Below are 18498 nucleotides of genomic sequence, written 5' to 3'. Positions count from 1 at the left end.
ACTCTCCCACGGGTTTATATTCGTCTTCCAGTAGAGCTCTTTAAAACATTCCCTCTTTCTCCACTGGTTGTCAAGCTTGAAATTTATGCATGCTCAATTTGCACTTTATCGATCCAGATACTGTTTTTTGAGCAATTAGTCTGATTCGACGGCGGGGCTGAACGAAGGCTAGCAGGTTTGCTATTCCATAGTAGTTGGCTTTTCTGCTGGGGATTATGCATCACCTAGGCATAGACGCGTCACTTGCTTTGGCAACGCATTGTGGCATATGGAGAGGAATTTCCGTAGAGGCGCTTGCCTTAGTAGGTAGGTCTAACCACACCTCAATGATCATTTGCTTGTCCAATGCTCTCTTAGACTAGCGGGATGGATAGGCTGTTTTTCTCCTGTGCCCTCTCCACAGTCCGAAGATAAGTGACTATGGTCACAACAAGCGGACTCCCCTCTAACGCGCCGATACATACCACGCACCAATGGAGGGCTGACAAAGGTCAGGCGTACGATTTAAGGAAGCGTCCCTTTTTCCGAGAGATGCCTACATCACCTTCGTTGGCGAGAACTATATCCAATTACGAATTACGCTTTATTCCATCTGCTTCCCCATTTCGGGCCTACAAGTTACAATCGTTGGCAATTTCCTTTGGACTTCCTTGTGTGGAAAATAAGGTTTTCTAATATGTCTTCAATTAGGCCGCAACTCCAGACTGGCCGAATGCCGGCGAGTGGGCAGCCCCAGAAGTACTTGTCATAAAGAACTGAGGACTGTGCGCTATACTCCCTATACACATGATATTTTCCTAGCGGCTCATCGCAACTTGTTCAAAAATGCAATGATCACCTTATGCAACAGTATCCCAGTGTCGTAGTGTCGTCCGTTCTGTCGCCCTCTATGGTTCTGAATATTGGCCAACTATAAAGGACAATCAACAGTGGTGTAATAGCCATGACTACTTCCGAAATTAGGATATCTGCCATCGATGTCATCGATTGTGGAAACATTTCGAGAAAGGGATCTTGAATGGTATGGCCCACAGTACATCCACCATAATAGGCAGTATCTAGACTCAATGATTCCGGACTTACGAATGTATTGTCGTAGCTTATCCATGCACATCATAGGCAAGTCCGAAACCGTTCGGTATGGATGCTACCTATTACGTTAGATGTACTGTGGTATGGTTATCTAAATTCACGCTGATGAGAATTCACTTGCCAAGATTAGTTTGAACATCGATGTCGATGGGAAACGACCAAAAGAGCGGCGGAAACAACGATGACTTGATAAGCTGGATGGTGATTTGAGAGCCCCTTGAATCCATCCAGATCAGGTCTTTGACCATTCAAAGTCACACAACCAATCTAAACAACCCGGATCTGCTGCTGAACGGGACAAAGGCTGGAGGAAATGAAGTGCTTTACCCACCAAACTTCATGGACTACATTATAGCCTATATTACCGCAGAACTTCATGATTTCAGGGTAAACTTGTCTGGGTTGCGAGTCAATTTCTAAATGTTATAGTAATCATAAATATATGTAGTATTATACTATTATTAACTGCAATCGGTATGGAGGGTATTTTGAGGCCTATATAGTGCCAATTTCGTCGTTTTTTTTTTAGATTTTTCGGTTGAATAGTTTTTGGGAACAAGTGAAAGAAATTATGATTTCTCACTCCCCACCTTCCCCCTCTTACATAAAATGTCAAAATTGCGGTTTGGAAAGTACTAATCGAGACCTTTCATTTATTACCCCTGATACCCCGATATATTCAGGAAAAAGAATTGTTCATCTCCTTCTCCATGGGCGGCCTGGTGTGATTATTGTTCAGGATAAAGTTGCATAATTCGGCAAGTCCACCTCGTGGTGGCCGCTGAAAACCGTCTTTGGACGGACCAATATTATGTAGAGCCGGGCTGCGAGTAGGCTCATCCACTGCCGTAAAACTGGGTGTAGCGAGTACCAAACATAGTATTCCTAACCCGACTTCGGGGGATCTCTCAAAAATGAAGACCGACAAGAACGTCGGTCAACGGAAACCAACTAAGGAACGAAGGTCCACTGATGTCCTGCTCAAGAGCCAGTACCAGAAGGCCATGCATATTCTCAGCAAGATTGCTAAGAATAAGGAGGCTCTGAAAAAGGTCGACTATAAACTGTGGTTCGGAGTCAGGAACGCAAAGGCAAAAGTGTTTCGTTCTGCAAAACCGGACGACGACTTAGATCCAATCGACGCCGCCAATAAGCTGTTGGAGGAGATGAGAATCGACGGGGACTGACAGACCTCACATACAAGCAAATCATGCTGAGGGTAACGCAGATAAATCTGCAGTACTCAAGGTGCGCCTCGGGTAATTTGCTTGTCCTCCTCCTAAAGAAAGAGATCGACATCGCACTAATACAGGAGCCTTGGGTCTGAAGCGACCGAACCATGAAAGGGCTCCAAAACAAACATTTAATTTTATTCCACAGTACAGGAGAGGCTGATCAAGACAGATCTGGAGCGTGTATCCTCGTGAGGCAGAGTCTGCACGCTTTTCTGTGTCCGGACCTGTGTTCCGGCGACCTAGTTGTGGTCAAGCTGGAGCAAGTGGGGCGGAGGGCGGGTATATTTCCTCGGCTTATATGGCTCACAACCGATCAGCTTCGCCAGAAGAATGCCAACCTGTTGATAGACTGCGACGCTAATGCAAGGCTTACGCTTTGGGGCAGCTCGGAAATCAATGAGAGAGGTGAGTCCTGATTTTATTATTACGTGAAGCCTATCAGTGTATAATAGGGGCAGCACACCAACCTTCCATTTTTCCAGCTTGGAGAACTGTGACGGTTGGGACGAGGTCGTCGATATCACCCTAATAATCGACAACGAGAGTCTTAGGGTAGAGAGCTGGAGAGTGTCTGACCAGAGAGAGTCTCAGATCACAGTTGGATACTTTTCTCGCCGCATAGATCTCCAAACCCTTCAGAGACCTCAGGAGGATGGACTAGAGGAAGAATGGTCAAGTTATTAGGAACAAACTCACCGGTGCGCAAATTGGTAAGTTTGGCACGACAGATGAACTGCAGTCAGTCAATACCGCCTTTAAGGGGGTCATCCCGTGTGAAGGTCGTTTTTTTTTTTCGCTTTCTTTAAAAATTTTTGTGACGAACTGGATTTTTGACAACACATTTATTAATGGCTTGTGTAGTAATTTTTCTAGTATGATAACATTGTTTGTTATTGAAATACAGAACACACACATATGCATGAAAAGGTGTTCTTTTAGCAACTACGTTAGAGGGCGCTGTGATCATCTTAAGGGGGTCATCCCGTGTGTGGGATCCGCAGAGTCGAATTTTTTTTGGCATCAATTGTTCAATTGTATCTAGATATAGTGTAAAATATATGGGCAAAGTTATTTTTTGATCTTCGGAGTCGTTCAGAAACTATAGTGTTAAACACTTAATAAGTCACATGCCTGATATCTATCGATCGCCATAATAAAACGCATATTTATCGGTCTGAATGATATTCGAATGACTTTGCTAAAAGGATACGAATTGAAGCCAAGGCTATACTTGTGTTTCCTGAAGAAAGCTAAGGTTTATGGACTAGGTATAGGAAATTAATGATCAGTTAAGATTTTATGGCCAAAAATCACATTCTACTTTTTAAATGCGTTTTCCTCGAAACCGCATATTGAGAATCTGCTGCAATCATAGCCCAAAATATATCCAGCGAAATTCCTTGAAATTTTCACGACTTATTCAGAACATATTTCTACGGTCCGCAAATTAAGATAATTGCAATTCATTCAGTAGTTTTTTTTTTATTCATTAAAGAAGCCTTAAAAAAACACGAAAATTGACAAAAAGGTTAACATGGCGCCAAAAATTTAGCCTTTAATATTTTTTAATAATCCTAGTTTGTGGACTGTAGTTAAGTCTCCAACTTAAAATGCCGTTTATTTTCTTTTTCTTTAAGATGGTCACAGCGCCCTCTAGCGCGGCAGCAGAAGAACACCTTTCTTGGAAATGGGTGTACGACTTGCTCTGTATTTCAATAATGAATTGTGCTATCGGGCTGGAAAAATTACTACGCATGCTCATGATATTAGTAAATATATGGTGCAAAATTCATATTGGTATCTTCATCCAGTTCTTCACAAAACATTTGTAAGAAAAAAAACGAAAAAAAAACGGTCTTCACACAGGATGACCCACTTAAAGAAAAAATGTAAACGGCATTTTAGCGTTCGGACTTAACTACAGCCCGCTAACTAGGATTATTAAAAAATATTGAAAGTTAAATTTTCGGTGCCTTGTTAATTTTTTTTTGCGAATTTTGGTGTTTTTTCAAGGTTTCTTTAATGAATAAAATAAACTACCGAATGAATCGCAATTATCCTAGTTTTGGGTAATGGTTGCAGCAAATTGTCAACATGCAGTCTCGAGAAAAACGTATTTAAAAAGTTTAAAAATTTCTCGGATCCGACCCACGGGATGACCCCCTTAAAGTCTCGTGTCCTACTAAGTACAGCAAGAAGACACTGCCGCAGTGGTGGAATGAAGATCTCTCCAGCCTCAGGAAACTGACCAGGAAACCCTTCAACATCTGCTACATAAATATTGGCACCCATAGAAGGATTGCCTTAAGAAGTACAAGTCGGCCATGAAGACCGCCAAGAGGCGGTCTTGGTTGGACTAATGCCAGAACATCGAAAGCAGCAGTGAATCCGCGAGGCTCAGCAAGATTTTGTCCAAGGAACATAAGAGCCTATCCTTTCTGAAAAAGTGGGGGGAGGAACCTGGACGGAACCTTCTGGTTAAAACTTGGAGCTTCTGGTTCATACGCAGGCAGCGAGGAGGACTGTGAGTCAGAGCTTTGCTTGGAGGGTTTGCGGCCATCCCAGCCATGTGGGACTATCAAATCGGTAATTACCGGGGATAAGACCGGCTGCATATAAATTTCCGGGCCCAGATGGCATAATGCCAGTTATGCTTCGGAAGCAGGGGGAACGGGTTGTGCCACGGCTTGTTGAGATTTACCAGAGCTGTATCATTTTAGCATACGTACCATAGTCCTGAAGACGCGCACGAGTGGTTTTCATACTGAAAGCGAATAGGCGCGGTCATGAGCCTGCGAAGGACTTTCAATCAATCCACCTCACCTCTTTCGTGCTGAATACCGTAGGCCGCGTCCTGGACATTCGCTTAAGGACGGTTTTTGGGGAGAACGCCTTGCTTTAAGTCCCAGCATGCCTACCTCAAAGGAAAATCCACAGAAACCGGTCTCCACGAGGTGATTGGCACGGTTGGGCGGTCATGGCAGTACAAGCAGTATACCCTAGTTGCCTTCTTGGATGTATAGGGAGCTTTCAACAACGTTAGTACCAACGCCATCAAGGAAGCCAGTCGGATTTGGGAGGCAACCACTTGACCAGAGATGGTTCTCTTGTCCAATCCTAACGTACGGCTCTATTGTATGGTGGCAAGCTTTGAGCAAAAATATAATAGGATGAAGCTTAATAGGATTCAAAGAATCGCGTGTGCAGGTGCTACTGGGACTCTGCAGTCCTGCCCTGCAGATGCTTTCAATGTACTCCTGCATTTCGTCCCTCTAGACTTCAACATTGAATACGTTATAGCGTGCAGTGCCGTCAGACTACATGAGTCCGGATGCTCGGCATGCGAAGTCCTGTGGCGATAGTAACTTCCTTGACGAAATACCTGGGGAAATCTGGGCATTTCCCACGGAATATGCCACACGCAAGCTGAACTTCACAAGAAACTTTGCTGTGGATTTCACAACCAGGGCAAAGTGGAAGACCGGTGGCGTGTTGCAAGGTTATGACTTAGTATTCTTTACGGATGGATCAAAGATGGTCTGTGGAGTCTGCGCACGGGTTTTCTCGACTACACACAGTGTATTCGAGTCGTATGGTCTCCCAGGTTTCGCCAGCGATACTACTGGCGATATAGGGAGTGCAGAGACGCGCTGAACCGTCTGGGCGGCACGCTCAAGGTTACCCTCCACTTGGTTCCCGGACATAAGAACATAAAATTGCTCTTGGCAGCCCTTGGGTGAACACAGTTTTGTGTTCCGCTGGCGGCTGTCGGGGGCGGAGTCTACTCGCACTACATAGCCGATGCGGGTTTAGATGGCGAAGGGTTACTTGCTGTCTCAAATTAAGGAGGATTTAACATACCCCAATAACAAGAGCTCCTGCACCAGGCACGTGACAGCAACGGGATAGCCCATAGACTCGGCATACCCTACAATTCGCATTGCCGAAGCTGCGAAGAAGGAAGGGAAACCCTCATGCACTTTCTCTGCGATTGCCCAGCTCTAGTTAGAGTCAGGCTATGAATACTGGGTAAACCCTTCTTTGGCGCCTCAGAGAAATTTCTAGCTGCAGGGAGGGTGAGCTGCTTTCTTTCGTGAATGCTACGGGCTGGCTCTGCAGATCCGAGCCGGCTAGACTCTGCCTTCCTTTTCGTGTAACAGCAGTCACGGTCTTAGGAGTTTGTGGTATGAAAAGGGCGCAACATAGCGCTAATTGGGCTCTTCGGAGCGGCCACTGATACCTATCTACCTACCCTTCTGCACGTGTATGGGGACTGAATTCAACTTAGAACGATGTTACTCAAAGCCGACGAAGGGATTTACATTTCCCCCCTTTGCACCGAATTACTTCTGAATAGGAGTAACCGTTTCTGAGAAAAGTCAGACAAACAGGATTAGGAACGGGTAGACAGACAATAAATTGTTTTTCGATAAGGTTTTGTTTCACACTAAATGTTAGCAAGAAATCACTTCCACAGCAGATCTCCCTAGTACTTTCAAATAGTAAATTTAGGTATCTTAACATGTAAACAAAAATTACAGGAATCAGGACACCATTTTAACTTGAAGTGGTTCCACTAATTTGAAAGTAGTACCGACTTGCTCCAAACTCAAGTTTCCTGTATCGTTATAAGAATAGAAATGAAAGTAAGCGAATGGTAGTAACATTTGTTTTTAATCGAAGAAAATTATGTAAAATACGAGTACATAAACGTGTAACCACTGGGACATCAGTTTAATTTTCAGGTATTCTTCTTCCTGTTTGCTGCTTTCAACATAATATTTCCACTTCTTATCATAACACGTTCGAGTAGTAGCCTCGCCATATCCACAACCGATTAATCATAATTTAACATTCATAAGATGCTAAAATGATCTTGTGCCCTGAACGCAGCGCGCAGCGTACATGTCGATGATGCATTCGACCCGGGGTTTCGCTGTTTTAGCAACATTCGGTAGAATTTCCGCAAAGTGCAACAAGGTGAAGGTGAAGTTAGGGTTGATGTGGCCTAGGTGAAGAAAGTATCTTTCAAACATTTCAGAGAGCCAATGCTTCCATTGGGGATGTAAAGCAATATTGATCCTAGCTAGATTTTTCAGTTATGACCTTGTGGCAAAACAGAAAGAAGCTGGTCACCGCGCATTAACTGGGAAAAAATCGTAACTATTATAAAGTTTTCGCTAACTCTCAACCCTACTGAACACTCAACGCTGCCAGCATGTAGCCTCAAAACAGACAGCATGTTCCTGAAGTTGACCCATTCCTCGTGAAGAAACATTGGCGATTGTTAGGGAAGACAACACCAGAAGTAGCACGGGCTTCAACTTAACGACCAGAAACCTCATGTCGTCGTCTTGGCTGCCATGCACTTTTCTGGTCCAATGCGGCGGATAATGATCGCAGAACGGAGTCAAACAACACGAAAAATCTGGCGTTGATTTATGGGGCACAGCTTTAATTTTAAGTCCATTCTTGAACCTAATATTTAAATCATAAATTTGGCTTTTAGCAGAGATGTGTTGGCTCGATTGTGTCCACATACTGGGCGACGACGGAACACGAAATCATGAAATATTTTTGTCCAACGCTGATTTTCAAGGGAAATTCGTTAAAAGGCTTAAGGGATTTATACAACCACCCGTCGATAAACAATTATTCTCAGACGAATTTAACGAATTCCAGCAGAGACCCTCATTTCTTTAAATGAACACTTCCCAAAATTTCAATGCGATGCAGGAGTTAATTGAGGAAGTACTTGCCAAAATTTTGTGCCCGGACTCGTTGTGATTCTCAGTTCTGTGAAGTGAAGCAGGAGGTGTTCATGGAAGGGTATTCAAAGTGACGGCTCATTCCAGTGTTTTGTGAGTCGCAGTTAAGATTTCAATCAAAGTCTTTACATTGAAGAAGGGCCATCAATTATGTCAAATATGAAAATATGCATGTTACAGTCTAATGGAAACGAAGAAATCTCGTAACCCTTTACTTCCTCACTCAATTATCCAAGCCCTCACCGCACCCTCTGTCCTGATTAGATGAACTATTGAAAATCATTTATCCTTCCGTATAAGCGATTTACTTGTTCGTTATATCATATTCTCAGAATATAGGGGCACGGAAAGTATCAAAATCAACCATCCCAAGGAGCCTGGTTTCCGAATTGGGCAGCTGTGGATTTCGAGCCACATTACACACACACATAAATTGGAAACAACAATAGGACATCATCGACGAAATTAAGTGAATTGCAAGCATTCATCATTTCAGGATTCATTCCAAGGTAGAGTTTGGGTCGAAGTTGTTGCCAAAAGATTTATCAGCAGTTGCGACAGGTGCGCGGATTTACTACCACTGTATGAGCGGAGTCGTACGTACACACGTATATCGAATAACTTTAAATTTATGGGGAAACGGGCGACATCCCGACTGAAATTTTAATCGGATAAAAATAAATTTTGTGCCAAGTTGGTTATAATGCATCGCACTAAGTTGGAATATGTGAATAAGCACCAACTTTCAGGATATGGTTCATATTTTTAAATTTATGCTTTCAGAGGGAATGGAATCTGGAGTGTGTACAATAATTGAATCCAATCTTACAAAATATTGCGCGATTGTTAATATGTAATGTATGATGCGATCTGAATATATCTCATAGAATAAATTTTACATAAATTAATATATAAATTCGGAATATTCGTTAATTAATCGTTCTGGTTAATGCAGTCAGTTAAATATTTAATTATTGGAAACTTAATCCGTAGCTATTCTGAATTTTTGCGGGAGGAGTTAACAAAGTTCCTATAATGAGCAAGAGTATTGGAAGAGTGATCAAATGAGCATATTAAACTGACTACTGTCAACCAAGAGGACAGAGCCATACATTACTTTGAGACAAATCGGGAAACAAAAGCTGAACGCTCGAGGTATGGTAGGTGTTGTGTATTTCTTATATAAGAATATTTGTACCTAACTCGAACTGTCTGCGATTCTGACGTACAAAGTATGAGCAATAAAGACCCTTTGCAACTAATTTTTAAACTTATCTGCATCGGAAGCCACCTTTTATTTGATAACATCATCATCATCAACGGCGCAACAACCGGTATCCGGTCTAGGCCTGCCTTAATAAGGAACTCCAGACATCCCGGTTTTGCGCCGAGGTCCACCAATTCGATATACCTAAAAACTGTCTGGCGTCCTGACCTACGCCATCGCTCCATCTTAGGTCTGCCTCGTCTTCTTTTTCAACCATAGATATTGCCCTTATAGACTTTCCGGGTGGAATCATCCTCATCCATACGGATTAAGTGACCCGCCCACCGTAACCTATTGAGCCGGATTTTATCCATAACCGGACGGTCATGGTATCGCTCATAGATTTCGTCATTATGTAGGCTATGGAATCGTCCATTCTCATGTAGAGGGCCAAAAATTCTTCGGAGGATTCTTCTCTCGAACGCGACCAAGAGTTCGCAATTTTTTTTGCTAAGAACCCAAGTTTCCGAGGACTACATGAGGACTGGCAAGATCATAGTCTTGTACAGTAAGAGCTTTGACCCTAATGTGAGACGCTTCTAGCGGAACAGTCTTTGTAAGCTGAAATAGGCTCTGTTGGCTGAAAACAACCGTGCGCGGATTTCCTCATCGTAACTGTTATCGGTTGTGATTTTCGACCCTAGATAGGAGAAATTCTCAACGGTCTCAAAGTTGTATTCTCCTATCCTTATTCTTCTTCGTGTTTGACCAGTGCGGTTTGATGTTGTTGGTTGATTCGTCTTCGGTGCTGACGTTGCCACCATATATTTTGTCTTGATTTCATTGATGTGCAGCCCAAGATCTCGCGCCGCCTGCTCGATCTGGATGAAGCCAGTTTGTACGTCTCGGCAGGTTCTCCCCATGATGTCGATATCATCAGCATAGGCCAGTAGTTGGGTGGACTTGAAGAGGATCGTACCTCTTGCATTTACCTCAGCATCACGGATCACTTTCTCGAGGACCAGGTTAAAGAGGACGCCTGATAGCGCATCCCCTTGTCGTACACCGTTGTTGATGTCGAATGGTCTTGAGATCCTGCTGCTTTTATCTGGCCTCGCACATTGGTCAGGGTCAGCCTGGTCAGTCTTATTAATTTCGTCGGGATACCGAATTTCCACATGGCCGTGTACAGTTTTACCCTGGCTATGCTATCATAGGCGGCTTTAAAGTCGATGAGCAAATGGTGCAACAGTTGTCCACATTCCAACAGTTTTCCATCGCTTGTCGCACAGAGAAAATCTGATCTGTTGCTGATTTGCCTGGAGTGAAGCCTCTTTGGTATGGGCCAATGATGTTCTGTGCATATGGGGCTATCCGGCCTAGCAAGATAGCGGAGAATATCTTATAGATGGTACTCAGCAACGTGATACTTCTATAATTCCTGGACTGTGTGATATCTCCCTTTTTATGAATGAGACAGATAATGCCTCGTTGCCAATCGTCAGGCATTGATTCGCTGTTCCACATCTTGAGCACAAGTTGATGAACCACTTGGTGTAACTGGTCGCCTGCATATTTAACCAATTCGCCTGTAATTCGATCGGCTCCCGGCGACTTATGATTTTTTAGCCGGTAAATTGCACGGACTGTTTCTCCTAAACTTGGTGGTGGTAATATTTGTCCGTCATCTTCAGTTGGCGGGACCTCCAACTCGGCGATGTTCTGGTAGTTCAGTAGCTCATCAAAGTACTCAACCCATCGCTATAATATGCCCATTCTGTCGGAAATCAGCTTTCCCTCTTCGTCTCGGCAGGATGAGCATCGTGGTGTATAAGGCTTCATCCTGCTAACTTGTTAGTAAAATTTCCGCGCCTGCTGCGATTGCTCCCTGTACTTTTCGAGTTCACGGACTTGTTGCTTCTCCCAGGCTTCCTTTTTCCGTCTGTGAAGTCGCTCCTCCGCTCGAGGGAGTTCGTGATAAGTCTCTGCGCGTGCCGCGTTCTTTGAGAATGCAATATTACTCGGTATGAGGCATTCTTCCGTTCCGTTGCTAGCTTACATTCATCGTCAAACCAACCGTTCCGACTCCTTTTGCGGCTGGGGCCAAGCATGTTTGTGGCAGTATCAATGATAACGTTCTTAAGGTGATTGTGAAGATCATTTGTTGATACTTCATCAGCAGGTCCTCGCGACAACTCAAGCCAGGTGGCTCAGCTGGAACAGATGAGTGCCTGAGTTGGCAGAGACCGTCAGTGTTTTGCGTTCGAAAGGTAGGACTAGATCAAGGTCAAGATCCGCCTCCCGAAATAGGCAATCAGATAGTAGGTCGTCGGGACCTTCGGCAAATGCCGGAGCATGCTGGTACTATCGTACTAGCGTCTGCAATTTCTCCCCAACAAAAACAGACTTGTCGGGAGTTCTGGCTACTGCTACACGTCCCCTCACAATCTATCACCCCTTGAGCCGTCGCAAATACCTGGCAGATACGGGCGCTGAAGCCTCAGTCCTGTATCGCGCCACACCACAATCACTGAAACTCGCGGCAGCAAATTCTTCGTCAACCCACACGTATGGCTACTGGCAGGTAGACTTGAGTTTGGGACTTTCACGAGTGTCTTGGCGCTTCATTATCGCGGACCTCAGCATTTCCATCTTAGGTGCAAAATTTCTATGCCACTGTGAATTTCTAGTGGACATTCATAACAGGACCCACAACTTTCCTTAAGTCATCAAGAAAAATCTCATCCTGCTTACTCAGCACTATGTCCATCATTTTTGAAGATGCTGCCGACGCATGTATTCACGCATTTATTCAAAAATACCGCAACATCACAACTGAGCGTAGCCTCTCTGAGCCCGTTAAGCATCATGTTCAGCACCACATCCACCGGCTCTGCATTTTTTTCTCAAATGCGTCCATTGCCACTGCAAAAGCTCGCAGTTGCATAGAAAGGGTTGAAAAAACTTCTTAAGCAGGGTATTTGCAGACCTTCAGAGAGATGTTGGTCTTCGCCACTATACATGGTCCCTAAACTAAGTGGCGAATGCAGACCTTGGAGTGACTACAGACGTCTAAATGCTCAGACAATTCCAGACCGATCCCAATAATCTACGATTTCGCGCACTCTATCTATCGTAAACTGCCGTATTTTCTTGACTTTGGACTTAGTCAATGCATACCATCAAATCCCTGTACTCCCCGAAGACATTCCGAAGACGACAATATGCACTCCTTTCGGACTTTTGGAGTTCACTAGGATTATTTTGGATTGTTCAAAGCGGCGCAAACATTTCAGAGATTCATCCACTCAATGCTGCGAAACCTCCATTTCTGTTGCGTTTATTTGGATGATGTTCTGGTCCCGTCTTCCTCTCAACGTCTCCCTGGGGGGTCTAGTACTTAACGTTGAGAAATGCAAATTCTGCAATTACAGGTGACACTCCTGATTCCTGATTACCCCTGAGGACACCCAATCTGACCCAGTCTATGTGCAAGCGATGCAAATTTCCCGCTTCGAAAAAGTTTAAGGATCCGAGAAGGTTCTTGGCCATGTTACACTTCTATCGTCGTTTCTTCTCTAACGTCGTCCACCATCAATCGATCCTTAAACCTTCTTATCTGGACCGAAAACCAAAAATTGCCGTCTGATTGTGCAGTTCCCATAGGCTGTCCAGACGTTTGAGACCACCAAGCAACAATTGGTAGATGCTACACTTCTGGCATTCGCTCAGCGAGTTACACCCCTTGCCGTATTCGTCGATGCCTCAGATATTGCCGTAGGTGCTGCTCTTCATCAAAAAGTGAACCAAATCTGGCAGTAGTAGAGCTTTTCCTCCGAATAGCGGAATCGGTCTCAATTGAATTACAGCGCCTTTGATCGTGAGCTATTAGCGGCGTCCCTCGCAATTGAAGCCTTTACTTTGTTAACGGATCATAAACCGCTCACATTTGTTTTCAAACAAAAGCCCGAAAAAGCATCACCTCGCCAACTTCGGCACTTGAGCTTTATCAACCGGTTCACTGCCGACATTCAACAGGTATCTGGAAAGGGCAACGTGGTTTCTGAGGTTTTGTCATGTGTTGCAGAGGTCAAGATCCCGCCACCGTAGATTTTCTGGCAATCCCCGTTGCACAGAAGGACGACGCAGTTCTTCATAGCTTTTTCCAGGCCAACTCCAAATACACATTTAGGGAGTTTCCTGTCTTCGGCTCAACATCTTGTATATATTGTGAGGCTTTAGGCAAGGGGGAAAGGCCATAAATTCCGGCCGATTTTCGAAAGAAAGTATTTCACGCCGTTCACTATCTGGAGCACGCACGCATTCGGACAACGAATCAGTTAGTCATCGCAAAGTATTTCAGACCGTCCATGAAGAAAGACATTAACTCTTTTGTTACACAGTGTACCGCATGCCGGAACTGCAAGACTACAAAGGGTGTGAGCAAAAAGGTAAGAGTTTTCCCTCAGTTCACCAAGCATTTCCACACAATCCACCTTGACATCATTGGCCCTATGCGAGACTCGCACGGTTTCAAGTATTGCGTCACAATCATCGACGGGTTCACTCTGTGGCCTGAGGTGATACCTATGAAAGACATTACTGCACAATTTTGTATTGAGGTCTTCTGCCGAGAATGATTTCCACGATTTGGTGTACCGCCAGATAAATCACCAACCAGGCAATGTAGTGTGGGTTCTCCCTTTTCTCAAAGTGAGCAAACCCTACGGTTTCCAAGTGCCCACCAACTGCAGCCCAATGAGATGCTTGAAAGGTAGCCTAGGACGCTGAAGGCCGCCATAATGACCCAAAACGACCCTTCTTGGTCGCAGCTCGTTCTACTTGAACTCCGTACAGCTAACCGAGAAGAATTTGCTGCAAGCCCTGCGGAGCTAGTATGCGGGGAGGACCTAAGACTCTCCAGCGACCCTGTTCTCGACATCGCAACGCCGAAGCTAACGCTGGCACCACAGGCCAAACAAGCATAAACTAAGGCTGACGTATCCATCTCGAATCCTGGATGCATGTCCTATTTAAAAGGAACGCCTCTCGGAAGCCACTGCAGAAACTTCTTAATAATTAACAGAATAAAGAATAGGAAAAGATGTCTTATTCGTTCAACTCCCTTTTCTTCACCGACACCGAAAAACAATTTTCGCTGTTTAAAATTGTTTTCGATGTCATGGCCACAGTGCGTCCAACCCGCGAGTTGCTTGCTTCGCCACAGGACAACGTTCAATACACTCGCAGCTCCTTGTGAGACTAAGGGCTCCTTTGGCGATAAAAGATCAATTGGAAATTCTGAACCGCAAACTTTTAGTGTCCTTTGATGTCTTTTGTCTTATTTCTCGAAGCAAGAACGATTAAATGATGGTGAAAACCAGAGCTGCAAAAACTCAGGAAATCTACCAAACGGCTTCTGAATTGACCCCGTAAAAGTAATAAGAGTGAAGACTAACTAAACTTCCGAAGCTCATAGCGACAAAATAAGAGACTAGTTGAACGTTCGAAACGAGACTCATATTGGTTGGAGGAACTCCAAATGGAAAGAGAGACTTATAGGCTGTGTAGTGTCCTTGAAAAGGATGAGTCGGCCAAGTTGGACACTCTTAGAAAATTGGGTGCAAGTTTCACAAACTCTACAGTTGAGTCACTGGAGGTTCTCTTTGAAGTTTTCCATCTATGATAACAGGTGGCAGAAGCGGGAGGGAGAGAATTGGCGGGTTCTGAAAACCTTTCAACATGCAAATTGCGAGAGCAGTTGCTACCAATGAAAAGGCGCGGGCTGTTACACTATCTTTTGAACACTTTACAGCAAGACTCGCTGCGCTAATCAGCAAGTAATTAGTTTGATAGTTTAAACATTTTAAAAGTAATTAAGTAATTAGTGAATAAGTATAAAAGAATCTTATAATACCAATTGTTTTTAGTAACGTTGTACTGATGATGGGGGTAAGTCGCTTCCGAAATATTTATTTACGTTTAGTTAGGAGGAAACCACTCCTTGTCAATTAATTTTAGGCTGGAGTATAAGTAACAGACGAAAGTCTAATCTCTGATTTCACAGCCCTTAACATGGATGTCTTCTATTCAGCGATGCTAAAGGAAGACATTCAGCACATTGGGCAATTCCTAAAAAAATGCTTTTGGAGGATGCTTACTCTGGGTTACGTGCCTACCTCTTGGCAGAAGGTTGAGGTAGTTTTCATACCAAAGCTTGTAAAATATTTCAAGTCCAAAGGACTTGAAGTAAACCAGCTTATCATCATTCTCGCGTCAATATCTGACGAGACTGTTGGAGCGTCAGATTCGCAAAAAAGAAAATATAAGTGACAAAACGCTTACCAGAGTGGAGAGTCCTGTGAGATTTCTGTTCACTCTTTGGTTTCAAAGTAGAGGACGCAACCCTACACGGCGAGTACGCGATGGGGGCGTTCGTGGATATTGAAGCGGCGTTTGAATTTGCGCCTTTCCAAAAGCTTTGTGACGTCACTAGAGAGTGTGGTGTCGATAAAGCTTTCATTAAGGGGATCGATACTATGCCAACGCAGAGGGTGCTGCGGAATATTTTGATCGCTTCACAACTAGGCCAACTGCAAAATCGCGCAATACACGTTCAAATTCAAATTCAAATTTTAATTAAAACCACAATAGCGTTATTTATAAAAACGCGGAAGCTGAATAGTATTTGCTTCCCAGAGATGCGGAGTACATCCCTTCTAATATTCGAAGATGTGAAGCATCTGGGAGAGGTTCTTGATAAGCAAATCCTTTCGAAGAAACATTTAGAGGTAAAGATGCAATGAACTCTCACAGCTTACAGAGTGTACAGGCGGCGGACTTAGATAGTATCATTAGACCGATATTCGCTTAGGCATCCGTAGTGTGGTGATCCTTACTGAAAAGAACTGTGGGTATTAGCGGTGTCATGAACAAGACAGCCGCTTTAGATATATATTTCTCAATTTGCAGTCCTTAGATTTTTTTGCCCAGACAACTGCAATGAAAATAGCTCATAGACTAATTCGATTAGTCTTACAGGCGATGCCCTATCATGCGTCCTCTTTAACCTCGCCCTCGAGAAAGTGATCCTTGATGCTGAGGTAAATACAAGAGGTACGATCCTCTTTAAGTTCACCCAATTACTGGCCTATGCTGACGATATCGACATCATGGGAAGAACCACCCTAGACGTACAAACTACCTTCATCCAGGAATCTTGAGCTGCACATCAATGAAGGCAAGACAAAGTATATGGTGGCAACGTCAGCACCGAAAACCAAGCAACCAACAACATCAAACCGCACTGGTCAAATAGGAAGAATAAGGATAGGAGAATACAACTTTGAGACCCTTGATAATTTCTCCTATCTAGGGACGAAAATCATAACCGATAACAGCTACGATGATGAAATCCGCGCACGGTTGTTGTCAGCCAACAGAGCCTATTTCAGCTTACAAAGACTGTTCCGCTCGAAACGTCTCACCATCGGGTCAAAGCTCTTACTGTGCAAGACAATGAAATTTATTAACGATACCACTTCCGTCTGACTATGGATAAAATCCGGCTCAATAGGTTGCGGTGGGCGGGTCATTTAATCCGTTTGGATGAGTATGATCCCACCTGAAAGGACAATATCTATGGTAGAAAAAGAAGACGATTCAGACCCTGCCTGAGATGGAGCGATGGCGTAGGTCAGGATGCCAGGCAGCTTTTAGGGATATCGAATTGGTGGACCTCGGCGCAAAACCGGGATGTCTGGAGGTCCTCATTAAGGCAGTTCTAGACCGGATACCGGTTGTTGCGCCGTTGATGATGATGAAGAAGATGCAACAGTCTTTCAAGCTGAATTATGTGCGATTCTAAGGCCAGGGGCATCGCAATCAGCAACGATAATCAGGCATTGACGGCGTTGAGCAGTCCTTTGACCATTTCCAAAATCGTTCAGGAATGTAGAAACCGATTGAACTTTATTTCAATATTCAATACTTTGGGTACCTGGTAATGGTGTTGAGAAGGGAAAGGAAATCTTGGATGCTTTAGCAAAAGAGAATTCAATTTGTGGGACCCGGAGAAAGCAATTAGAGTGTCAGTAGCATTGGCTAATACTGCTACCAGAAACTGCGAACAAGTTTGCCAGAATGGTAGGTGGCGGAGTTTCAATGTTGCTAAACACACCAAACTTTTGTTGTTGAAACCGAACAGACACACTGGAAAGTTAATCCTATCGGAAAACAAGAAGACTTGAAAAAGCATATACTTCTGCAGTCCATATATGGCTGGCCGTAGTTCACTAGTTGGACATATTGTCAAAATATGCATTTTCTGCGATGATTCGTGTCCATGCTGTAATGAGGAAGAGGGATCCACGGAGTGATTCTCCTATGGAGGCATCAGACATCAAATTTTTCATGTTTAAGTGCTCCAACTGTAGCGGGTAGCATCACATCCACTAACGAAAATCCTGCGGTACATAAATCAATCCGGACGGGAGGATCGATTCCGGGGGGTCGCAGAGGCTTTGGCTCCTTCTCACCGCACACAATCACATCCTTCATCCGTAGTATACATCTCTTGGAAATGATCGAACTGTGCAATACTTTAATTTTGTTTAATCTTTTTAGGTGAATCCTTTGATAATTGAATGTGAAGTGAGCTTACTCATGGCTTTATAGATTTCATAGCTGAATGCCTCAAGGCAGCTTTGTAGAATGTTAGTATTTTGGCTTTACGCCTCCGCCGTTAATGAAAGCTGCTTCTCTATGGGATATACTGCATACTTCAACGAAAGCGTCAAGTAAATTCACCTTCAATAATGCGATCGGTGTTCACTGGGCCTGAAGGCCTTTAACTCGTACCCTCACATGTCCTTTAAGTGCGCATTTAAATGGCATAACGTTACTTAAATATCGCCATTAGACTCCCATGAAGTTCCGCCATGAACATTAAATGTGTCTAGCAAACTTAACGACAGGTTGAATAATAAATTTAAATTTCCTTCAACGAACTATGTATGTATGTATAAAATCTTTGTTTAATTCCACATAAGAAAGCTGCGCTGCACAGTGAGAGTGAACCTCTTGACTTCCCGTCTTCGCTGGAGTAATTCAATCAAAGTTTCAAGCATCGTTCGCATGAATATGTAATAAATTTTAATCTACTTAAATTTATTCAATTGCTTTATTAAAAGTAATT

This window comes from Hermetia illucens, chromosome 5 (assembly GCF_905115235.1).
Source record: "Hermetia illucens chromosome 5, iHerIll2.2.curated.20191125, whole genome shotgun sequence".
In the NCBI taxonomy this organism is placed as follows: domain Eukaryota; kingdom Metazoa; phylum Arthropoda; class Insecta; order Diptera; family Stratiomyidae; genus Hermetia; species Hermetia illucens.
This window is presented reverse-complemented; position numbering follows the sequence as displayed.